Source organism: Schistocerca americana, chromosome X (genome assembly GCF_021461395.2).
Source record: "Schistocerca americana isolate TAMUIC-IGC-003095 chromosome X, iqSchAmer2.1, whole genome shotgun sequence".
Lineage (NCBI taxonomy): Eukaryota > Metazoa > Arthropoda > Insecta > Orthoptera > Acrididae > Schistocerca > Schistocerca americana.
In genome coordinates, this window is record NC_060130.1 from 731,199,227 (window position 1) to 731,225,891 (window position 26,665).

The following is a 26,665-nucleotide window of genomic DNA, read 5'->3' on the forward strand; positions in this document are numbered from 1 at the left end:
TTGCACACCCGAAATGTTGAGCGATGTCTCACAGATCTGGCAAGTTTGAGAGCCAGCTCAGTCGCTTCCGGCGTCTTATCTCAAGTGCGGCGTGTCCAGGTCAACACGTCACTCGACATAACAAATATTATCTTCGCGATTTATGTTTTGAAAGCGGTTTCATTGAGCGGCAGGATACAGTTAGTTGTTCCTGAATGAAATAATAAACGACAAAGAGAAGCTAGGCAGTAGCAAGACTCCGATCGTGTTACAAACGAGAAATATACAGCGTGCCAACGTCATCAATGCCTCTCAACTAATTATAATTTACTTTGTATGTCGACATTTACAAGTTTCGTTGATTCTTCCAAAAAAATTACTGTGAGCTGTAGTCTAGCAGTTTCGTATTTTTTTTCTTTATTGTTATTTTTAAACCTGTTTACAGGCAGGCCAGCAGCAGCATACTACGCCGCTCTTTGGCCTCAGAGAAACACAAAAGATACAAATGAAGACATTGAGAGAAAAAAACATGGTGGACATAGAAACGGAGACAAACACTTTTTAAAATACATGGAGCTGTTCACGGGCGTAGAGTCCAAGATAAAATTTGGCCAGACACCTGGACACATACATAGACGAAGAGTGTCACATGTGAACGGAGGTGCACAATACGAATAACACTGAGCCACTTCACAAAACGACGGCGCACACAGAAACACGGCGCGCGAAAGTTCACTAACCATATACGAGTCCGGGGACCTGCCAAGAAAGGAGGAGGGTGATGGGAGAGGGAGAAGGGGGAGCAGATGCCATGGGCAAGGGAGATAGGGGGAAGGGAGGAAGGGGGAGGGGAAGCCCGGGGGAAGAGGGGTGGAGGAAGGGGACGGGGGAAAAGGAAAGAGATGGGAGGGAGGGTGACTAAAGGAAAGGACACAGGAAGTGGGGGGGGGGAGGATCAAAGTTGATAGGAGGGGTAGATGGAGGGGAGAAGGACATCATCAGGGAGGGGGAGATGGCGGAAGCCACCTTGGGAGAGGGTAAGGAGGGCGGAGAGATTGAGACCGGGTGGGACATGGGAATACAGGTGCGGCAGCGGGCGGGGGTGGGAGCGGATGGGTGAGTCAAGCGGGTGAGGAGGATCGAGTTTGCGGGAGGTGTACAGGATCCGCATCCTTTCAAGGAAAAGGAGGAGGTGGGGGAAGGGGATGAGATCGTACAGAATCCGCATGGGGGAGGGAAGACGGATGCGATAGGCGAGGTGGAGAGCATGGTGTTCAAGGATTTGGAGAGATTTATAAAAGGTAGGGGGGGGGGGCGCGGAGATCCAGGCTGGACGGGCGTAACAAAGGATAGGGTGGATGAGGGATTTATAGGTGTGGAGGATGGTGGAGGGGTCCAGACCCCACGTATGGCCGGAAAGGAGCTTGAGGAGACGGAGTCGGGAGCGTGCCTTGGCTTGGATTGTCCGGAGAAGGGGAGTCCAGGAGAGGCGACGGTCGAGGGTGACGCCAAGGTACTTAAGGGTGGGAGTGAGGGCAATAGGACGGCCATCGATGGTGAGATAGAAATCAAGGAGGCGGAAGGAAGTGGTGGTTTTGCCTACAATGATCGCCTGGGTTTTGGAGGGATTGACTGTGAGCAACCACTGGTTGCACCAAGTGGTGAACCGGTCAAGATGGGATTGGAGAAGGTGTTGGGAGCGCTGCAGGGTGGGGGCAAGGCCAAGGAAGGCGGCGTCATCGGCAAACTGGAGAAGGTAGACAGGGGGTGACGGCGGTGGCATGTCCGCCGTGTACAAAAGGTACAGAGGACGGAGCCTTGGGGCACACTGGCGGAGGGGAAAAAGGTGTAGGAATCCGTGTTATGGATGTTGACGTAGGAAGGACGGTGGAGAGAAAGGAGCCGATCAGACGGACGTAGTTAATGGGAAGGGCAAAGGTTTGGAGCTTGAAGATGAGACCGGAATGCCATACACGGTCATAAGCACGTTCGAGGTCCAGGGAGAGGAAGATTGCGGAGCGACGGGAATTAAGCTGGTCGGAAAGGAGATGAGTGAGATGAAGGAGAAGGTCGTCGGAAGAGAAGGACGGCCGGAAGCCACACTGGGTAACGGGAAGGAGGCGGTGCTGGCGGAGATGCTGGTGGATGCGTCGGGTGAGGATAGATTCCAGGACCTTGCTGAAGACCGAGGTAAGGCTGATGGGACGGTAGGAGGAGATGGCAGACGGTGGTTTGCCAGGTTTAAGGAACATCAGGATACGGGAGGTTTTCCACAGGTCGGGGTAGTAACCGGTGGACAGGACTACATTGTAGAGCCTGGCCAGAGTGGAGAGGAAAGAGACAGGAGCTTCACGAAGGTGACGGTAGGTGACACGATCGTGACCAGGAGCAGTGTTGCGTTTTGTGCGGAGTATAGCAATGAGATCCTGTGTAGTGATAGGGGCATTGAGTTCCGTGTGTGCAATGTTGTCCAAGTACTGGAAACCAGGTGCGAGGGAAGGGACAGAGGTGTCAGTTTAATCGCAGACGTCAGGGAAGAGGGAGTAATCGAACTGGGGATCAGTGGGGATGGAAAACACATCGGAGAGGTAGGAGGCAAAGTGATTGGCCTTATTAAGGTTGTCAGGGAAGGGGTGATCATCATGGAGAGGAGGATAGTAGGGGGAGGGTTTAGTTTCGGTAAGGCGACGGAAGGCTGACCAGAACTTGGACGAGTTGATAGGTAGGGTAGCATTTAAACGGGCGCATGTCTGTCGCCAGTCCCGGCGTTTCTTAGCCGCGAGCAAATTACGAATGTGTCAGTTTTGTATTTTTATATTGCACATATTTCATGAAATTATCTGCAGGTTACGACTAGTGAGAATATAATTCCCAGTTTTGGCACAAAGACCACTGCAAGAAGCAACAACACATCTTACACGTTCACAGAGGTATATTTATGGCGTAGTCAATAATGATTATACAGGGCGACCCACTGACAGTGACCGGGCCAAATATCTCACGAAATAAGCATCAAACGAAAAAACTACAAAGAACGAAACTCGTCTAGCTTGAAGGGGGAAACCAGATGGCGCTATGGTTGGCACGCTAGATGGCGCTGCCATAGGTCAAAAGGATATCAACTGCGTATCTTAAAAAATGAACCCCCATTTTTATTACGTATTCGTGCACTACGTAAAGAGAGTTTTAGTTGGACCACTTTTTTCGCTTTGTGACAGATGGCGCTGTAATAGTCACAAACGCATAAGTACGTGGTATCACGTAACGTTCCGCCAGTGCGGACGGTATTTACTTCGTGATACATTATCCGTGTTAAAATAGACCGTTTACCACTAGCGGAAAAGGTCGATATGGTGTTGATGTATGGCTATTGTGATCAAAATGCCCAACGGGCGTGTGCTATGTATGCTGCTCGGTACCCTGCACGACATCATCCAAGTGTCCGGACCGTTCGCCGGATAGTTACGTCATTTAAGGAAACAGGAAGTGTCTAGCCACATGTGAAACGTCAACCACGACCTGCAACAAATGATGCCCAAGTAGGTGTTTTAGCTGCTGTCGCGGCTAATCCGAACATCAGTAGCAGCCAAATTGCGCGAGGATCGGGAATCTCAAAAACGTCGGTGTTGAGAATGCTACATCAACATCGATTGGACCCGTACCACATTTCTATGCACCAGGAATTGCATGGCGACGACTTTGAATGTCGTGTACAGTTCTGCCACTGGGCGCAAGAGAAATTACGGGACGATGACAGACTTTTAGCACGCGTTCTATTTAGTGACGAAGCATCATTCACCAAAGCGGTAACGCAAACCGCCATAATATGCACTACTGGGCAACGGAAAATCCACGATGGCTGTGACAAGTGGAACATCAGTGACCTTGGCGGGTTAATGCATGGTGCGGCATTATGAGCGGAAGGATAATTGGCCCCCATTTCATCGATGGCAATCTAAATGATGCAATGTATGCTAATTTCCTACGTAATGTTCTACCGACTGCGTGAGTCGTGCTTCGGTAGCTCAGATGGTAGAGCACCTGCCGGCGAAAGGCAAAGGTCCCGAGTTCGAGTCTCGGTCGGGCACACAGTTTTAATCTGCCAAGAAGTTTCATATCAGCGCACACTCCGTTGCAGAGTGAAAATCTCATTCTGGAAACATCCCCCAGGCTGTGGCTAAGCCATGTCTCCGTAGTATCCTTTCTTTCAGGAGTGCTAGTTCTGCAAGGTTCGCAGGAGAGCTTCTGTAAAGTTTGGAAGGTAGGAGACGAGATACTGGCAGAAGTAAAGCTCTGAGGACCGGGCGTGAGTCGTGCTTCGGTAGCTCAGGTGGTAGAGCACTTGCCCGCGAAAGGCAAAGGTCCCGAATTCGAGTCTCGGTCGGGCACACAGTTTTAATCTGCCAGGAAGTTTCATATCAGCGCACACTCCTCTGCAGAGTGAAAATCTCATTCTTAAAACATTCATATTTCTTTACGTACTACACGAATATGTAATAAAAATGGGGGTTCCTATTTTTAAAAAACGCAGTTATATCCGTTTGACCTATGGCCGCGCCATCTAACGGACCAACCATAGCGCCATCTGGTTTCCCCAGTCAAGCTAGACAACTTTCGTTCTTTGTAGTTTTCTCCTATGACGCTTATTTCGTGAGATATTTGGACCAGTCACGCTCAATGGACCACCTGGCATACCAGGAAATGCCGTAATTCTTTCAATGTTGCACTTGAGCAATGTAACTTAGGAAGTGTTACTTCCTGAAATATTGTCAGGTACCCACGCACATCAGTTTTCTCTTAGCAAATTTAGAGAACTATGATCATTTTACGGTTAAGTTGAAACGTCCCCTTAGAAAAATTATACTTGACTGTGCTTAAACTGACACACAATATTTTTAGCGCAACGGAATCTGACTTTCAATAATCCCTACAAGAGAATGGCCCTAACCAAATTAACCTATACGTTTCACAAATCACTTACCTCACAAAAATCTTCGTTACTCGAACTACTACAATACAGAGAGCGCCACTACTGCCAGCTAAATAAAAGATTCAAACTACTGAAGGCACTAACTACAGATAGGCATAGTTAGCAAATGAAAGATTTTGATAGAGAACAAACAATGTATTTACCTTAATAGTGTTCAAAAGTCATAATATATATAGCAGTTCATCACATCCAGTGTTACACATGTACTGCCAGTGATGGACACACGCCCAGATCATCCGCTTTCAAAATTCCGCCATCTCTCTCCCCACATCCACCACTGCTGGCGGCTCGCCTCCAACTGTGCAACGCTACGCGCTGTTAACATCCAGCTGCCCAACGCTACAATGGCGAGTATTACAATAATGCCACCCAGACACAGACTGCACACAGCACAGCCAGTGATTTTCATACAGAGCGCTACGTGGCGGCGGCGTTACCAATTAAGAACCTAAACAGCCTACTTACAAAGTTATTAAACGAGGACGCAGACATGAATGCAACTCGGCAACTATTAAGACAGCATAAAACCTTTTTCTTACTAGAGTAACAGTAAAATTTATTGCATGTTAATACGTATTTTATTTGTTTTAAGGAAAGGCTCAAAAATACCAAACAGTTTTGATGCAATTTAAAAAAATTACATTAACGCTTTATAATTTGGCACACTGAAAATTGCCTCCAGAATTTTGTACTAAGTATGAAGATTTCAAGTTATAAATTTAATGCCGTTTCTCAATGTCACGTAATACGTGAAGATCATTATTAATATGTCGGTAATGTCCAAATGTTTTAGCTTGGTGCTCTGTGTATCAGAAATTGGAATATATATTCTTGCCACACATAATTTATAGATAATTTATTGAATCTATGCCACATAACAGTACAAAATATTTAGCAGTAATTCACGTTAAACAACACCGTCCGGACAGGCCTTGGTGGCCCCACGGTACGGACCGGCCGCCGTGTCATCCTTAGCTCTCAGGCGGCACCGGATGTGGACACGGAGCGGCATGTGGTCAGCACACTGCTCTCCCGGCCCTTGTGTTTTCGTGACCGGTTCCGCTCCTTCTCAGTCAAGTAGCTCCTCAATTGGCCTCAAAGGCTGAATGCACATCACTTGCCAACAACACTCGGCGGACCCGGACGGTCACCCGTCCAAGTGCTAGCCCAGCCCGACAGCGCTTAACTTTGGTGATCTGACGGGAACTGGTGTCACCACTGCGACAAGGCCGTGGGCCGGAATAACATTCCACTTATGACAAATGTCGTCAAACAAAATAAGATATAATTATAATAGAACTAATATATGGTAATATGTGAAGCTCCTGTATAATTTATTTTTAATTGTATGACCGGTTTATATATAATTAGTACATGCGCACTCAGTGGTAGGAGCATGTCGCCGAAATACGTCATGCCAAACTAAATACCGATATTACCCTCTCTCGACTGTTTCTTGTGGTGAAACCTTAAGGTTGCTGCTTAAAATTTTCATTTTCATCTGATTCCCAAACTGCAGAAAGAAATTTAATCCCTCAGTGATCGTTGCAGCATGTATTTGATAACATAAAACGTCACATTACCACTGCGACAAGGCTGTGGGCCGGAATAACATTCCACTTATGACAAATGTCGTCAAACAAAATAAAATATAATTATAATAGAACTAATATATTGTAATATGTGAAGGTCCTGTAAAATTTATTTTTAATTGTATGACCGGTTTATATATAATTAGTACATGCGTACTCAGTGGTAGGAGCATGTCGCCGAAATATGTCATGCCAAACTAAATACCGATATTACCCTCTCTCGACTGTTGCTTGTGGGGAAACAATAAGGTTGCTGCTTAAAATTTTCATTTTCATCTGATTCCCAAACTGCAGAAAGAAATTTAATTCCTCAGTGACCGTTGCAGCATGTATTTGATAACATAAAACGTCACATTCATTTAGGTGAGCAGCGTAATGAGGGCCGCTTTCAACAATTTTTGCAATTTTATCGTATTCGTATAAGGTTGCGTTGGTTTTTGAACAACTTGTATAAGGCTTCAGATATACACAGGTGCTTAATCACTATAAATACCGAACAATCATAGCACGTAAACGCTTTCTAAAACTTTTGTATGTAACAGAACAATTGTAGTTTTCCTTGATAAATTGGGATAGTGAATAAGAAGAGTACAGCATAAAAAACGTAGGAAGTTAATTTATATTTTGGTAGCGAGAATGAGTTTCTCAGTGCCAGCGTGAATGTAGGTCCAGCACAAGAAAAAAAGACGATTAATGTTTAACGTCATTTGAAAGATGAGGTCACTAGAGACACAGCACAAGCTCGAGCTGGGGAAGTATAAGGGAATCACTGCGAAATTTGCCTTAGGTGATTCTGGGAAATTACTGAAAACCTAAATCTGACCGGACTGTGATTTTAACGGCTTTCCTCCAGAAATGCGAGTCCACTGTATTAACACTTCATATATGGCATTAGTGTGATCGCTGTGAAATGAAAAGAGACGAAAACCTAATCACCATAAAGACAGATGTTGTTTCAGGATGTGCTGTAAAGGAATGCTTCCGAATTTTTAATGTGAAAACTCTTTACACTTTTTAAATAAAACGAACGTTATTAACATTTTACATATTTGTTCTTCATGTCTGCATATTTATTTCTCAACGTATTCACCCTGGCGACTAATATATTTCTACCAACGATAGTGTAGTTTGTTGGTACCTTCACTGCAGAATGTCTGACTGTGTTGACGGAGCCACAACCTCACCTGTACTTGCACTGCTTCATCCCTGTGAAAGTGAAGTCCTAGAAGGTGTTCTTTAACTTTTGGAAACAGATGAAAAACGGATGAGTCTAAGTCGGGATTGTATGGAGGATGATCAGTGACTGATGGTCAGTATTCTACATCTACATCTACATGGATACTCTGCAAATCACATTTAAGTGCTTGGAAGAGGCTTCATCGAACCGCTTTCACAATTCTCTATTATTCTAATCTCGTATAGCGCGCGGGAAGAATGAACACCTATATCTTTCCGTACGAGCTCTAATTTCCCTTATTTTATCTTGGTGATCGTTCCTCCCTATGTATGTCGGTGTCAACAAAATATTTTCGTATTCGGAGGAGAAAGTTGGTGATTGGAATTTTGTGAGATTTCGTCGCAATGAAAAACACCTTTCCTTTAATGATGTCCATCACAAATCCTGTATCATTTCTGCGACACTCTCTCCCATATTTCGCGCTAATACAAAACGTGCTGCCTTTCTTTGAGCTTTTTCGATGTACTCAGTCAGTCCTGTCTGGTAAAGATCCCACAACGCGCAACAGTATTCTAAAAGAGGACTGACAAGCGTTGTGTAGGCAGTCACATTAGTAGGTCTGTTACATTTTCTAAGTGTCCTGCCAATAAAACGTAGTCTTTGGTTTTCTATATGTGTTCCTTCCAATTTAAATTGTTCGTAATTGTAATACCTAGGTATTTAGTTGAATTTACAGCTTTTAAATTAGACTGATTTATTAGTGAACCCAAGGCGTCGGACTGTTACAGATGTCGCAGCGCTCGTGTGTAATCAGACATTGTCATGCTGAAGGAGTGGGTAGTCCATGTGTGGACGAACTTCTCGAATTCGAAACTCGGTTACAACACTGATATAGTTACATTACACACCGCCATTTTACACGCTACAACTCGGAGCCGTCTACAGGCAGATGGCTGTAAATATGCAGACACGAAGGATATAGATGTCAAATGTCAATAATTTCTGTTTTATTTAAAAAGCCTTAAGAGTTTTCAAAGCAAAAATTCAGAAACGTTACTCTTCAGCTCGCCTCCGTATAAACATATCACAGTAGTTTTTCATATTTATGAATTTTTCAGAGGACTGGTCTGCTAAAAGGATTCATCAGCAAAACTGCCCTCGGACGTGAATTCCCTTTACATCCTCATACAATTATAGTTTGTTGGATAAGTAATTTATGCACTTACATATGTATAACATGTAATTATAGGCATCAGTATTCAGAAGGTAGGATAAATGAGCTCAAAACATTTGTCACGTATTGAAAATAAAAAGGAGTTCACATTATAACTGCTATATGTCCTTCGAGTTATAGAATAACGACCAAATGACTCATTTAAAGACTATTCGGGACAGCTTCGCTGTGACAAATTGCTGCACTTAGGCTCTGGCGGTGACAGGTGTATTTATAGACCTATGTGAAAGCTCAACCAACGCTGTCAGCAATACGCATAGCGTCATGCGGATCGCTACAGTGTAGAGTTGGTGTACGCACATGAATTCAGCTTAGCCAAACTACATCTTCAGAGGCATCGCAGTCTTGCAACGATACTGGTCTGTGCCCTATCCCGAGTACAAAGGACTGATTCATATCTGTCTTACTTGGATATTAAAATCTACTGAGGGTTTTAGGTGGTTAAGTAAATTATTCTTTGAAATTCGGAGATTGTGTTGAAACCAGGCATAGGTATAATGGAGAGCATTAATGTGTAACAATGGTTTCCGAGCCAATACAGTGTGTAATATAGTTGCTCTCACAATCGGTGGGAACTTCAAGCCCCCTATTAGGGTTAGAACGCGGAGCTCAGCTTTTTGCTATGCCGCCACGAACATACGCGCTAGGCTACTCATCAGGCCTATATGCCAACATACCATATCTGATTTACGTTTATTAGCAAGTCTGGTTAACGAATGGTGACACGGTAGTCTCTCTGTTCGTTTAGGATCTGGCGTGTGCATTTAAAAATACACATAGGGCGTGCGTATCGGTTGTAAGTGCCAGGATATTTAGACCTATCTTGTTTCATGCCATTCGTGGGAGAACGACTGCTTAATTACCTATGCACGATCCTCAACTTTAATATTGGATTCACGATCCTTTCAGAAGGACTACATAGATGGCAAGAAGGATGTCCCACAGTATGTCGTTGACAACAGTATTGGATATGTTATGATACACGAACAATTTGTACCGGGGTGGAACCGATCATATATTTCCTATTATCCGCCAGCAATTGTCCTAACCGTTTAACTATCTAAGAACACATCCAAACCTGACTCAAACTTTCATTGTCACCCAACTTTTCGCCCATGATTTCCGATTATTACATCGATAGGTTATCACACAGGCTCTGTCAGAATAGTACTATTGTGGGAAAGAATTTCGCCAACGATTGCTGCATATCCTGCCACAGGGATATACTCTAATGAAAGGTAATTCATTACAACAAATGTGTGGATCCATTAGTGCTATTTTCACATACCACGTGCGTGAACCTATGGTTGTTGTGCTCTGAAATGGTAGGTTGAAACAATAGAGACAAAGCTTGAGTCAGGCCTGGTGGCGTCGATTGTGACCACGTATTCAGTATAATTCAAGTCCAATCTTGATCAACGGTTTTTATTGATACCATTTCCTAACAATGCATCTTGCTTGAGTTCATTTGCATTGACTACATTTCAGTTCAATGAGGTTAACTCAATTCATGAAAATAGTGTCCTTTTACAAGCTCTTTTTGCTGCAGGTAATCATTTTGCGTCCCTCATAATGACGGTAAGGTTGTCAAACGAATTCAGCTAACAGGTCGTCAGTACGTAGACTTTTACAGGCCATATTCTATACTAGCCGTCGAATTAGTCTGCTGGACATCCCATACACGGAAGATTGAATATTATGCCAGAGAATCGAGTTGATCGTTTACTGAACCTTGCATTTCCTGTCCCGTTCCTTAGTGAAACAACAAACAGCTCCGATAACGTTGGAAGCTGAAGAAGTGAATTAAAATTTGTGCTGCGGCCGGGACCCGAACCCGGGTTTTCTTGTTTACTAGGCAGCAGCACAAATTTTAATTCACTTCTTCAGCTCTGTGCTGCGACCTAGTAAGCAAGAATACCCGGGTTCGAGTCCCGGCCGCAGCATACATTTTAATTCACTTCTTCAGCTTCCAACGTTATCGCAGATAGAGACTTATATGTCTCAGGGAAAATTTAATTTAAGATCTATACGATCACATTCAGTACAGCACTTCCCCATTACGTCCAATTCTGGGGTGCTATTCCAATGTCGGAGAGCCCTGGTAATACTGACAATATAAGAGGAGATGTGAATTGGAGTTTGTGTTGGGGAGGGTACTTGATTTCGATAGTTCGTGCAGCTATGTTGACAATAATGCTGTGGTGGTGTAATGGTCAGCATATTAGCCTAGTAAACAAGAAGACCCGGGTTCGAGCACAAACTTTAATTCACTTCTTCAGCTTCCAATGTTATCGTAGATAAATTAGAAACTTAAACGTCTCAGAGAAGATTTAATTTAAGAGCAAGTAGCTCATTCATGTAAAACATTTGTGAGACACTGGCTGCTAATATTTTATATTAAGGGCGTGACAGACCATATTTATAATAAGCTCAGATATTTTGCAGAAGATGCAGTTATCGCTAATGATGTAATATCCGGAAGATGCCACAGAAATATTCAGAGAGATCTTAATACGATTACAAATTAGTGCAAAAATCTGGAAACTTGATTTTTCATAAATGTGCAACTGTGAAATTTACAAAACATAGTAACTTATGATTACCATATCAATGAGTCACATTCGGAATCAGTCAACTCGTCTGGGTGTAAAAATTTGTGGGGATGTGAATAATTACAAAGATTCAGTCGTGGGTGAAGGAGATTGCAAACTTCGGCTCACTGGCACGATTCTGGGAAAATTCAGTCAATGTAAAGTGAAAATTGGTTACAAAAGTCTCATGTGACCCATATTAGAATATTGCTCAGTAATGTGGGACGCATACCAATAGGACTAACAGGGAATATTTAACGGATACATAGAAGGCCAGCACGAATGGGGAGCGTTCATTTGACCCACAGGAGAGACTCCCACAAATTCTGGAAAATCTGAACTGGAAGATACTTGAAATTAGACACCAAAAGTCCAACAAATTACCAAGAACTACAACCAAGTGAGGACTCTAGAAATATACCTTAGCCTCCTACGTATCATTCCCATAGAGACCGCAAAGTTAACATAAGTCTAATTAAAAATCCCACAGAGACATTTATGCGGTCATTATTTCCTCAGTCCTTATATAACTGGAACGGGAATTAAAACTAATACGTGGCAATATGAGAAGTACCAACTGCCTTGCACTTCACGGTGGTTTTTAGAGTATGTGTGCTGGAAAGTAATGCCTCCGATTTATGTGGAAACTCTTAAAGATTTTTAAACAAAACAAACGTTATTAACGTTCTTTATTCTTCATGTCTACATACTTTCAGCCCTCTGTCGCTAGAAGGCACCCAGTTATAGTGTGTAAAATGGCGGTTTGTGACGCAACTATATCGTTGCATGAGGAACAGCATGCTGTAATAGAGTTTCGAATTTGAAGAGTTCTTCCACATATGGAGCACCATCTCCTTCAGCATGAGAATGCCAAAAGACACACGAGGGCTGCGACATCTGCAGCAATCCGACGCCTTGGGTTCACTGCCATTGATATCCTCCTTACATTCCCGACTTGGCCCTATCCGATTTTCATCTGGTTCAAAAACTTAAAGAACATCTTCGAGGACTTCCGTTCGATAGTGATGAAGTGGTGCAAGCAGAGGTGTGGTTGTAGCTCCGTCAACAATGTCAATCTTTCTACTGTGACAGTATCAACAATCTGGATTTTAACGGAATTTTAATGCGGAGGATTTTAATGCTAAAGTAGGAGAAGGAGAGTTTTTCAAATCTACTTTTGGAAATAAAGGTTTACATGAGGAAAGTAATGAGAGTGCCATTCGGCTGATAAATTTTGATACATCAACGGACATTATTATTATCAGCACCACATTCCCTCATAAACGTGTACATGAGGTGACGACACAATCTCGTATTAAGTAAAATATGAATCAGGTTGAAGGCAGTAAGTAAAATGAAAGTTAGACCTGGGAACGTGACGAAATTTAAGCTGGAAAATGTAGTAGGAAAATAAGAAACACTAAAATATGAAGCTGAAATTTCGAAGCGGTTTTACGTTCTAACTAGAACGTTGAAAATCATAAAGTGAGCAGTAATGAGTGCTGGAATAGAATTAAAGAAGTCATCCCCTCAGCTGTAAGTAATAATCTCCAGAGAGTGAAAAAAGGGAGGAAGAAGTGGTTTGATGAAGAATGTGAGGAATCTAAAGATAAGGTTACGAAATTATACCGGAAATGGCTACAAGCAAATAAGAATCCTGAAACAGAACTTAGTCTATGTATCGGCATGCACAAAGACAGGCTCATAAAATAAATCGTAAGAAAAAGAAGCAATAGCTAAAACAACAGTTGAATCAATTCACGAATATCATCAAAATAATGACATTCGGAAAATATATGTCACAGTCAACGAAAGTGACAGAGTTTTTAATTATATATCTACGGTGATGACGGGCAACATGATTACTGAATCATGCAAAATTTTACCATCAAACAAGGAATATTTTGACGATCTACTGAATAATCAGGGATTATCAAAATGGCTTTCGAAGGAATAGATCCAATACTGACACTATTTTTACAATCAAAATAATAAACGAAGAAGTATGGGAATGTAAACGAGAAATACGTTACTTGTTCAGCAATTTTATGAAAGCTCATTGACTATACACAGGCAAAGACTGTGAAATGTGATGAAGGTATTGGGATTTGTAATTAAACTTGTAAATCTTCGTAAAATGCGCATGGATAGTAAGCAGAGTTTTGCTAAATGGAGTAAAATCTGGCTACTTCAGAAATAAGGCTGGGCTAAGGTATGGAGATATTCTGTCCCTCCTTCTCTTTAATGCAGATTTGAAGGGAGTTGTGAGGAAACTCAAACTAGTACCTACTGGTATCCTCCAAAGAAATAAAGTTAAGGATTTAGCGTATGCAAATTATATAGTACTCACTGGAAAAAAGTGAAATAGAGGTTAGACAGTTATTTGTGGAGATCCTAGGAGAAGCATCCAAACTTGGTCCAAATATAAACGATCAGAAAACAATATACATGATATTTCGAAGATGTAGAGACGAAGGAGACAACTAATCGCATCAAATAATCAGCAAACATAAATTTGATCGCGTTGTACATTTCATATTTCTGGGGGCAATGATAGACGAACAAAATCAGAGAGACGTAGAAGTGAAAATGAGACTGCAAAATGCTAACACGTAGGTATTAGTACTCTATACAAAAACTTTTAGCGTCTAAACTGCTGACAAGAAACACGAAAATGAAACTATATAACACAATCATCAGATCGCTACTAACCTATACACCAAAACCAGGGAGTTAAACTAATAGGGAAAAAAATCAATTACAAGTATTTGAAAACAAAGTTTATAAGAAACTGTTTGACCCATACAGTGATAATGAATCGCAAAGCAGGAAGAGAAGACAAAACACAGAAAACTCAACGCTCTCACAACAAGCGACAATAACGACCATAATAAATTACAAAAAAACTTCAGTGGGCAGGCCAACTGATGAGAATGAAAGAGGATAAGTTGGTTTCAGGAATATTCATAGAAAAGTCGCTTAGTAAGAGACCAAGGGGGAGACCCAGGATTACATGGGCAAATGAAATTAAAGTACTATGCAATAGGATGGGCACAAATAGTTAGCAGGATGTAGCTGCAGATAGACGTATTTGGAGGCAAAATGTGAGATCGGCACGGGAGGTTCGAGTCCCTTAGAAGCCAAGAAGAAGAAGAAGAAGAAGAAGAGGAAGGATGGTGGGAAAGCCAGTGTTTGTAACATTCTCCTGCTATTTATAGATGGTATCACTGTTTTATTTGGGACATACGCGTCCTATTGAACTCGAAACGGTATAAATTTAGTGAACTATTTTGTGAGAGTCAGGAGTGGAATCTGTAAAAAGAAGAGAATAAATAATAATAGTGCGTCAGTAATATTAAATTATTAAAAAGTGCAGCTCTCTTAAATTAATACATAATACTACTGCCGGCCGAAGTGGCCGTGAGGTTAAAGGCGCTGTAGTCTGGAACCGCAAGACCGCTACGGTCGCAGGTTCGAATCCTGCCTCGGGCATGGATGTTTGTGATGTCCTTAGGTTAGTTAGGTTTAACTAGTTCTAAGTTCTAGGGGACTAATGACCTCAACAGTTGAGTCCCATAGTCCTCAGAGCCATTTGAACCACCATAATACTACTTTGCAATGATTACATGTGATAACAGTTGTTATCTCTTACTTTGTTTGCGTCACCTCCTTATCTTTCCCACTGGAAGACGATTTCCTACCTCCGATCTCCTATCTGGAGTCAGTCTTAGGATTTTTATCTGTCTCCTATCAGTTTTTTCACCTCTGGCAATGTTTGTTGATGTGGAAAATTCTTAGTTGCACCGTGGTTCGGAATCCACGTTAAACTGTAGGTCCCCATAACTGGTGTGTATGTCAATTCAATGGTCGGAGGAAGGCAACGCCATACCACCTCAAACAGGACAACGCCTAGCACAGCACTGTGTTAAAAAATATCTTCGGATTGACGACTGATTCTCTTTTACCACAAAAGAAAGCAATGACAACAGGTCACAGAATCAAGAATACACAGAGGGAAGAACCACGTCAAATCGCCGCCCTACCAGACGTAAGAGGCATTAGCAAGGGTGGGCAAGATTATGCGCTGAGGTGGATTCAAGTGAATCTGCTGCAGCAACAACAAAAGAAAAAACTTCTGGATTCCACTAAAAATGTCTTCCATAATCTTTACACACGAGGAGTGTACGAGCTTAGCTGTGGTTTTCGACTGGCGAGACAGAACTCCCTATCACAGAATATGGAGACATGTTGGTGGGTTCACAAAATTTATCAAGGTAGGCACTTATTACTAAGAGAAAAATCAGATAGGCCACCAAATAGCAGAGCGGCTGACTAACATGAACAGAATTTGACGCACTTGATTGAGAGTTACTGCAGGACGTCGGGCAGACCCTACTTCGTGAAGCTGTCTTACCGTGCACCGTATAGACACCACACTGGAGGCAACAGAAAACACTTACAGATATCAGGTGCCATTGGCTAATGTGTGACCAGCGCTACGTCACGATGGCAACCAATAATAGTTAAAGTACCCGTGATTTCTCTCCCCCTCGATTCTGCCATTTTCGCGTGGAGGGCTGGTACCGTACATAAAAAGCAGTAACCACACACCACAAGTAGTCACACTGATGACGGCAGTCTGTAATATTAGTCGAAATGTCGGTAATTTTATCACATTATGAAGTTACCATACACGCAGCGAATTTTATTGAAACAAGCTTGGGCTGCAAAAGCATGTGCTCGTATCAAGTCGCCACTGATCTGTGCAAAACTGAAATAGTTGTGGAAAGTGAAAATCCGATGATAACTTCCTCCTCAATAGAAAAATCGGTATTTTCTTGTCCGTGCTGGACGATACATATCAAGCAAATAACGGCAAGAAATATCTTAAGCGATGTTATGTCTGATAATGACTACTAGAGGTAACTGTATCTGTACATTTTCAGTACACCACTGTAGCAACAAGGCGAAAACCCGCATTCCATGCACCACACAATGGGGCTGTAGCCTTCAAGTAATTCATAAACCGAACAAAAGATGGTAGCACCGCACGCAAGTGGGGCATTCCTGTCCCTGTGGCCACTGGTTCAAAGGTTCAAATGTGTGTGAAATCTTATGGTACTTAACTGCTGACGTCATCAGTCCCTAAGCTTACACACTACTTAACCTAAATTATCCTAAGGACAAACACACACACACCCATGCCCGAGGGAGGACTCGAACCTCCGCCGGGACCAGCCGTACAGTCCATGACTGTAGCGCCTTAGACCGCTCGGCTAATCCTGCGCGGCGTGGCCACTGGGAAGCATATATATTGGTGAGGTACATAGACTTATCCTTCCGGTATCCTCCTCCATCCCTGATAAGCAACGAACCCTGTATTGTGTGATTTACGATCGATACGACCTGCTATACGGTTCAAGTGGTACCTTCCTTCGTCCGCAGCAGAAGTGGTAAGGGGTAACATTTGACTATAGAATTATCCCTCACCCGAGGCCTTCCAGCGTACCCATATACTGTACGTACAACTCCCGGTAAGACGTTACTGGTACGTAATACGTGATGAGTACTTATGATATTAAATATTGCGAGAACCGTTCAAAATAACATAATTCTGTTTTTACGTAGGTACAATTAGTCTTCATTAATTAGCGAATTCTTTCTTGTTATATAGTATCCTTAATTACTGAGATATCGATATGAAATCAGTTTTTTAAAGGAACTGCTATAATCTTTGCTCCTAGTATAGTGTGAAAGACACGAATTCTGCGACAGTGATTCTATGATAATCGATAAGTATTTGTTGGGAGAAATTATAGTAGTTAGTACAGGGATTTAACTATTTTCCCGGCGGGGTCAGGGATTTTCTCTGCCTCGTGATGACTGGGTGTTGTGTGATGTCCTTAGGTTAGTTAGGTTTAAGTAGTTCTAAGTTCTAGGGAACTGATGACCATAGATGTTAAGTCCCATAGTGCTCAGAGCCATTTTTTGATTTAACTATTTTGAACATCAAACGAATTGCTACGTTATGCTTTAGTTCGTAATTTCATATCCAAATAAGGTAAGGCATCGCGTAGTAGAGAGAGGAATTGGATGTTGCAGCTCCTGATGCCGCTATAAAATTGTCTGAGAGCAAAGGTAGCTCCATACTTTGCCTGGCTATGAATGTGTAACTAGTCTCAGTTAGGTGAAGCGATCCGCTAGCCAGGCGCGACAGCTCCACTTGCTTTCACGGACGTCAAAAAAATGGTTCAAATGGCTCTGAGCACTATGGGACTCAACTGCTAAGGTCATTAGTCCCCTAGAACTTAGAACTAGTTAAACCCAACTAACCTAAGGACATCACAAACATCCATGCCCGAGGCATTTTATAAGGTACTTACGTAATTTTTAACGTGTATGGTTCTCGAATTATGACACGAACAATTAAAATTTTTCGATAGGACTGGGAAGAGGATTCGAAGATGACTTCAAGAACATAACTTGTGTGTATCTTGATCAAATAGTAACAGGACAACAACACTGCAGACCACTACCCCGTAAACAGAGGTCCCCACCAACGACTGCCCTAATGTTGCAAATGTTAGCAAATACGCAACTTAGGTACAGTACGTGTGTATCCATGTGCGCTTGAAGCGCATCAGTTAGTGCTCTCCTCTTGTAGCAATTAGTCAACTTCCCTGTGAAGCTGTTTAGCCTTTCACAGTATACAGAGGTGTTTCACAGTTCCTTACAGGCTTCTAGCTCTTGTAGAGAGGATTTTGTAAATAAAGTTCTGATAAAGAACCATTGCTCGCAAATGAACCGTTTGGATGCAAAAGTTTAAGGATCGGATTACTTTCAGATCGCCCGCTTCAAATGGTTCAAATGGCTCTGAGTACTATGGGACTTAACTGCTCTGGTCATCAGTCCCCTAGAACTTAGAACTACTTAAACCTAACTGACCTAAGGACATCAAAGACATCCATGCCCGAGTCAGGATTCGAACCTGCGACCGTAGCGGTCACACGGTTCCAGACTGTAGCGCCTAGAACCGCTCGGCCACTCCGGCCAGCTCTCTCGCTTCAGCGTACGCATACAACGGAGACATTTATTTATTTATTAGCCACAATTAGCCCACCATCTATCTAACAGTTTGTGGGTAGCATTATTACTAATACAATTCTACTAATACTGTAATTACTGTGACAGTTGGAATTTCTTTTTAGTCCTTTGTTAATATAAATGCAGGTTATAAAATAAAATACAAAGTTTGGGAAACATAAATAATCATTATAGAGAATACAAATAGTACAGAAAGGTGCGAGGGTAGTTAGTGAAAGATAAAATTTGTCCTAGAAATCGTATCTGTTTCAGTGACGAGGGCTCGGGAAAACTTCGAGCCTGTCGTCGCTGAAACAGCATTACAAGTATTTGATTTTTACAACTGATATCTTTTGCTTTACATAATAGTTTTCATTAATTGTGTTATGAATTAATCCTAATCTGATGTTAATTACACAGTTTTTACACTATTTTATTTGTTCTATTGTGTGGTTCTGTTGTTTCACATTGGTCTTGTATGGATAATTACATTAATATTTGAACGTTATGTTCACTTTGTGTATCTGTTGTTTTATTCGATTCAGCGTCAGTGTCAGGGCCAGTGTTTCATGCCACGGGTTTTGTTGTCGTGCTTGCGTTTCGTTTTGTAATGTTCTTGAGTATGGTCTATTTTGTCTGTAAGCTTCATGAAGCGTTTGAGATGCGTCATCTGCTAGTCTGTTCAGGATGTGCCATTTGTTCTGATCTCCTATTGTGTTTCCAAGGTCTTATAATTCTACATTCGGGCTTAGGTGTGTTAATGTGTCGCAGTGGAAAACTACATGTTCAGCGGTGCCATATTCACCACATTCATAAGTGTCAGTTTCTTTTAGATGTACACGATGGAGATGGGCAGCATATGGGACATGTCCCTTCAGGAAATGGGTCTTTACTCTCGTGGGGTCAATGTATTTTAGTCTTAGGCGTTCTCGTTATTAGGAAAAAAAAGAATATACACGTCATCCCTTGTCTGTCTGGTCCCATTCCTCCTGCCATGTCTCAATCCGCCATTTGTTAAGCTGTCTTCGGTCTTTTGTGTTGCGCCCAGTTACGTCTTGTATTTTGTCTGGTCTGCCTTTCTTTAACCAGTATGTCGCTGCTCGGTTACGAATGCTGATATCAACGGAGCACAAACCCATGACCACACACAGTGCTTGTATGGGTCTTGTTCTAAAAGCTCCAAATATTCTGATGAGCATGCTCCTTTGTCCGCGTCTTAAAAGTTTTTATATGTGGTCAGTCTGAGGCGGTGTGCCCAGGTGCTCGCAGTAAAACAAACTGTTGACTCAAAGAGTTCCATGTGATAGATCCGCATAGTCTGTAGTGGAAGTCTAAATTGGGTCGTGTTAAGTCTAGCTAATTTATGTATTATTATCATCATGTATTCCAAGATATCTAGTTCTTAATTTAGATATTGTTCAGTTTTATTATAGGCTTCCGTTTAAGAGTCCTCTTAAATAATAGATACACTGTTTTGTTAGCTGCTACAGACAGATTATTATTTGCACACCAATTGTTAATATTTTCAAGGAGTTGTGTGGCCTCTTTTCCAATTGTAGTCTTGAATTTGCTGACAGTAAACCAGCAGATGCTACCACCCCTTTTTCTGTGTTATTCTCATTGATTTTATTCAACAGAGGTTCAATGACTATGTCCCAGAATATTGGCCCGCAAATATACCCTTGAGGACATAATTTGGTAATCTTTTTGATAACCTTCCGGTGGCCAGACTTCCATTCAACTATCCTGTGCTTCCAGTAGTCTACCAGACTATTACACAAAGCTGATGGAGGCGCTATGTCTCTTAGTCTTCCGAAGAAAGCTGGCCACCGGAGATTGTCAAAAGCTCTATTAATGTCTGTCAATATAGCCGCTGCATATTTGTTGTCAGATGTGTGTATTATTTCTGTTACTCTATTTACTGCGTCGTCTATAGATCTGAGTTGTCTGAAGCCGTACTGATGGGGATTGTAGTCTGTCACATAGTAGTCTTTCTTGTATTTTCGCTAGGTTGTTGATAAGACATATGGGTCTGTAGGTCTTTGAGTCAAATCAGCTCTTGATAGTCTTTTTAATAATTACTGCGTTGGCAGTTTTCCATAATGTTGGTATTTTTCCCTCTAGTAAAGTGTCGTCTAGTAAGTTTGTTAGGTAGGGTGTAATTTGTGGACCAGCGTTTTTGATCGCTTCCGAAAGATTACCATATGAGGCAGGGACTTCCCTGTTTTTTCATTTCCTGATTGGCAAGGCAACCTCTTCAAGTGGAAAAGGAGCAGTGACTCTGTTATTCGCCACGCGGGATTAGCCGAGCGGCCTCAGGCGCTGCAGTCATGGACTGTGTGGCTGATCTCGGCGGAGGTTCGAGTCCTCCATCGGGCATGGGTGTGTGTGTTTGTCCTTAGCATCATTTAGGTTAAGCAGTGTGTAAGCTTAGGGACTGATGACCTTAGCAGTTAAGTCCCATAAGATTTCACACACATTTGAACATTTTTGAACTCCGTTATTCGCATGTGGTTTAGTTAGTTGTCTGCGTAAGCTTGTGTGTTGTAGGTTGTCTTGCGTATAGTCGTCATCGGGAAGGAGTTTACTGAAAAGGTACTGAGTAGAGTGTCTCCACCCTTTTGTGAATGTGCCACTCTGTCTCCTAAGCGTTGACAGTACTGTTGGCGTCTTTAACCGGTTTGTTTGTACCTTAAAAGGTGCCCCCCAGATGTTGTTTTGTGTGTTGGTCTTTACCAATTTGTTCCAGTGGTTTTGTCTGGTATTTTAGAGTTCGTTTTTGTATCATTGTTTTGCATCTAAGTAATGTTGTAGTCTAATGGTTCTTTCCTGAGCTGCCTTAGATTTTCGGTAGTAGTGTCGTTTGTCTCGTGTTTCTTTCCTCAGTGTTGTTAATGTAGTCGACCATGGCAATGCTTCTTTTTGTGTGGTTTCTGTAGTTCGAATTGCTTTCTTTTGTGCTTGTGCTAGAGTATTTGTTATGATGTCTGCTCGGTAATCGATACTGCCGTGAATTGTATTTAGAGGTGATTTCTCAATTATCTATTTAAGTTTATTCCAGTTTGCTTTGTTCAAGATTAGTCGTTTCTGTAGTGTGTTGTGTATGTTTGTGTTACTAGTTCCCATGTGTATCACTACTGAAGTGTGGTCGTTTTGTGTTACGTTGTCTAAAACTTTCTAGTCTGTAAAATAACTAATTGACATAGTGTTTAAAAGTGAGATGTCTATGTTACTTTTCTTTCCCATGTTATTGCAGTAGGTGGGCGGTTGACCAGGTTCATTTAGAACAAATACATAGTATTCATTTATGACGTCCACTACTATGTGTCCTTTTTCGTCCGTCCTATCTGGGTGCCAAAGAGTTGAGCGTGCATTGATGTCTGCTAGAGTCATTAGTCGTTCTCCAATTGCATATCGAGCTGTGTCTTTTATTCCGTCTGCGAAGGGATCTAGTATTGTGCGTATGTTGAGAAGATTATCGAAATATCGTTCCCTAATGTTATCTCAGCTGTTGCAATATGTTCCGAAAATAATTGTGTGATTAGTGTAGCTGTGATTTTTATGTTATATACTATGATTACTGCCTTGCTGTCCGGTCTTTCGTTTATTGCCAAGTAGTGTTTTTTTAAAGTCAGGTATTTTGCCGGTACGTAAGTACTGTTCTTGAAGGCACACTACATCAGCGTCTACTTCTTCCACAAGCTTCAAAAACTCATTAACTAACATGACACTTCTGATACAGTTTAATTGTAAGAAAATCACTATGGCGGTCTAGTTAATACAAAACATCTAGGACTGGTCTGCGTGTGGTCAAAGTGTACTCGTCCATTTGCCCTTACAAGGTCTTTGTATATCTTGTTGAAGTTAATTAAAAAGTCCAGAGGGGACATATCTGGGGATCGAGCAGGCCATGGTACAGGACCATCTCTGCCAATCCACGTTTCTGGGAAGCGTCGGTCGAGGAATCGACGCACACGACGACCGAAATGTGCCGGCGCCCCGTCATGTTGGCACTACATGCGTTGTCTTGTAGGGAGCGTGACGTCTTCCAGCAAGTCTGGCAGTGCTCTGGCGAGAAAATTGTAATAGTGCCTGCCATTTAATGGCCTGGGTAGCAGATACGGCCCAATTAAACAGTCCCCAACAACACCGACCCACACATTAACGAAGAACCGCACTGATTGAAGGATCCCGCTCCACATGGTGCAAGACAGCTTCTTCAAATTGCAGCGGTCTTACCGTGCGACGGCGTCCCTGTCCAGGTAATCTGCTAAATGACCCGGTCTCACGCAGACGTTGATACACAGCAGCAAAGGTCGTATGATGCGGGATACGGCGATTAGTATATCGTTGTTGATAAACCCGCTGTGTAGCTCGTCCGTTGTGGTGCGCTATGTAGTGTGCACCAACTATATCAGTGTACTCACTCCAGGTGTATCGCTCCATTAGTAAACAGAGACAATGCACTACTACACTGGTGGACAGCAGTTGCCTACAACTGAAGAGCGTAATACGCCCTCTAACAACTGAAGATCGTAATACGGCCTCTAACAACTGACGAGCGTAATACAACCTCCACCGGTGTAAATAATCCTCATACGAAAAAATGACATTAGGGAAAAGTATTTGTTTTGATGTCCCCTACAACCTCCCAGAGTTTGTCGGTTTAAATACTTATCACCCTGTATATTTATCGACAGAGGATCATAGACAAGAAGTTACTGAATCCGAGGAACGACAGTCCACGTGTAATGAGCCAGTGAATGACAGCGGAAAAGGTGAGGCATTGGGCTGGCACTAGGCAGGTAGCACTGAGAGACTGCGCAACGCGAACTTGTCCCCGCGGAGTGGGGGCCCGGTTGACAGATACAGCGATGACGAGGGACCTGCCGGTAACATGTGGCCGAGCTGCCTTGCCTTTCCTTGAACATTTATGCACCAGTTCACTGCTTCTCCGGCTTCATCTTTAAAACAATGTGTGGGGCATCCTATCTCGTGGAGTGCCTGAGGGAATCAGCGAGTATCCTTGAATGGTCTCTCGACACCATGTTCTGAGTGGACGAGTAGTCCAGTCAGAGACGAAAGGAAATATTTTCTTTCTACTGAGTCCATGAAGGACCGAAGTTGATGTTGATCGAAATGCCTTAGAAATTCATCGGAATGGAAAGACACGATGTTCGGATATCATAACGTGTCAAATAGTCCAGTATCAAGTGCGTATGCTGTTACCTGTGCTGTGCCAGAAAAACCAATCACTCGGTCACCTAGTTCTGTGTTGCACAAAAGCAAAGGGATCCAGACAGGTCTGCAGCTGCCTATAGGATAGCCACAAATCACCCTGGAAAGAAACGATTGTACTAGTCGGACAATATGTTCGGGCTAGTGACCATATAGCTCGACGTACCGTTAGTTTCTATGCTGCCTTCTGTCTCAGCAAGGAGATTTCTGAAATAAAGGGTTAGGAAGTTATACACACCATCGATCAATGCGAGCTGCTCCGATCTCTGTCTCAAAAGTGCAACACCACTTTCGTGAACAAGGTTTAAAGGGGTGCATAGCGGCCAAAAACCTTTATTACGCAAACAAAATTAAGTGAAAGGTTGCATTAGCACAGCAAAATTAAAAACTGAAGCATGTAGCAGTGATACAAAGTGTTATTCAAGGATGAATCTAAGTTTGAAGTATTTGGACACAATCGTCAAAAGTTCGTTCGTCGACTTCGTGGAGAACGTATGAAGAGTCAGTGGGTGATGCCGACGCTGAAGTATGACAGAGGTTCGGTTATGGTGCGGAGATGTTTTGCGGGTGGTATAGTTGGTGTTCTAGTGCAAATTAATGGAATACTGAACGAGGAAGTATATTACAGGAGACTGATCAACAATGCAGTTCCACATGGCAAGAGACTTATGATGTGTTGGTTTTTTCTGCAGCAGGACAATAATGCCAAAAATACTTCTAAACAGTGGAGAAGGCGTGTCAATGGAAAAGAGAAATGTGCGGAGCTGAAGAATATGAACAAGGTAGATTTTTTTTTTTTTTGTCATCATTCTACTGACTGGTTTGATGCGGCCCGCCACGAATTCCTTTCCTGTGCTAACCTCTTCATCTCGGAGTAGCACTTGCAACCTACGTCCTCAATTATTTGCTTGACGTATTCCAATCTCTGTCTTCTTCTACAGTTTTTGCCCTCTGCAGCTCCCTCTAGTACCATGGAAGTCATTCCTTCATGTCTTAGCAGATGACCTATCATCCTGTCCCTTCTCCTTATCAGTGTTTTCCACATATTCCTTTCCTCTCCGATTCTGCGTAGAACCTCCTCATTCCTTACCTTATCAGTCCACCTAATTTTCAACATTCGTCTATAGCACCACATCTCAAATGCTTCGATTTTCTTCTGTTCCGGTTTTCCCACAGTCCATGTTTCACTACCATACAATGCTGTACTCCAGACGTACATCCTCAGAAATTTCTTCCTCAAATTAAGGCCGGTATTTGATATTAGTAGACTTCTCTTGGCCAGAAATGCCTTTTTTGCCATAGCGAGTCTGCTTTTGATATCCTCCTTGCTCCGTCCGTCATTAGTTATTTTACTGCCTAGGTAGCAGAATTCCTTAACTTCATTGACTTCGTGACCATCAATCCTGATGTTAAGTTTCTCGCTGTTCTCATTTCTACTACTTCTCATTACCTTCGTCTTTCTCCGATTTATTCTCGAACCATACTGTGTACTCATTAGACTGTTGATTCCGTTCAGCAGATCATTTAATTCTTCTTCACTTTCACTCAGGACAGCAATGTCATCAGCGAATCGTATCATTGATATCCTTTCACCTTGTATTTTAATTCCACTCCTGAACCTTTCTTTTATTTCCGTCATTGCTTCCTCGATGTACAGATTGAAGAGTAGGGGCGAAAGGCTACAGCCTTGTCTTACACCCTTCTTAATACGAGCACTTCGTTCTTGATCATCCTCTCTTATTATTCCCTCTTGGTTGTTGTACATATTGTATATGACCCGTCTCTCCCTATAGCTTACCCCTACTTTTTTCAGAATCTCGAACAGCTTGCACATTTTATATTGTCGAACGCTTTCTCCAGGTTGACAAATCCTATGAAAGTGTCTTGATTTTTCTTTAGCCTTGCTTCCATTATTAGCCGTAACGTCAGAATTGCCTCTCTCGTCCCTTTACTTTTCCTAAAGCCAAACTGATAGTCACCTAGCGCATTCTCAATTTTCTTTTCCATTCTTCTGTATATTATTCTTGTAAGCAGCTTCGATGCATGAGCTGTTAAGCTGATTGTGCGATAATTCTCGCACTTGTTAGCTCTTGCCGTCTTCGGAATTGTGAGGATGATGCATTTCCGAAAGTCAGATGGTATATTGCCAGACTCATATATTCTACACACTAACGTGAATAGTCGTTTTGTTGCCACTTCCCCCAATGATTTTAGAAATTCTGATGGATACCTGACTTAAATCCCACTGAACTGTTATGTGATCAACATGATGATGAGGTCAGAAAAGTGAGGACACATAATGTTGAAGATCTGTAGAATAATTTACAGACGTGCTGGGCAGCAATGTGTGCAAAAACACTACATAACCGTATCTCCACCACGCAAAGAATTTGTGAGACTGTCCTGAGGGCAAAGGCTGCATACTTTGAAGAGGCTAAAATTTAATCCATGTGATATTGTGCTGAGTGACAGAGAGAGAGAATACTTGTTTTCTTGAATCGTTTAGACCGTAGGAAGTGTTTGTACACTGAAATAAAGTATATAAAAATGGTTCAAATGGCTCTGAGCACTATGGGACTTAACATCTGAGGTCATCAGTCCCCTAGAACTACTTAAACCTAACTAACCTAAGGACATCACACACATCCATGCCCGAGGCAGGATTCGAACCTGCGATCGTAGCGGTCACGCGGTGCCAGACTGAAGCACCTAGAACCGCTCGGCCACAACGGCTGGCGAAATAAAGTATATAGTTTTTGTCATTGGTGATCTAAAAGTTTT

At 42.4% G+C, this 26,665-nt stretch overlaps 1 pseudogene; it reads right to left on the minus strand.

Moving 5' to 3' along the window:
* Nucleotides 1–6,087: 6,087 nt before the first annotated feature.
* On the minus strand, nucleotides 6,088–6,206 carry LOC124557015 (annotated as a pseudogene).
* Nucleotides 6,207–26,665: the final 20,459 nt, after the last annotated feature.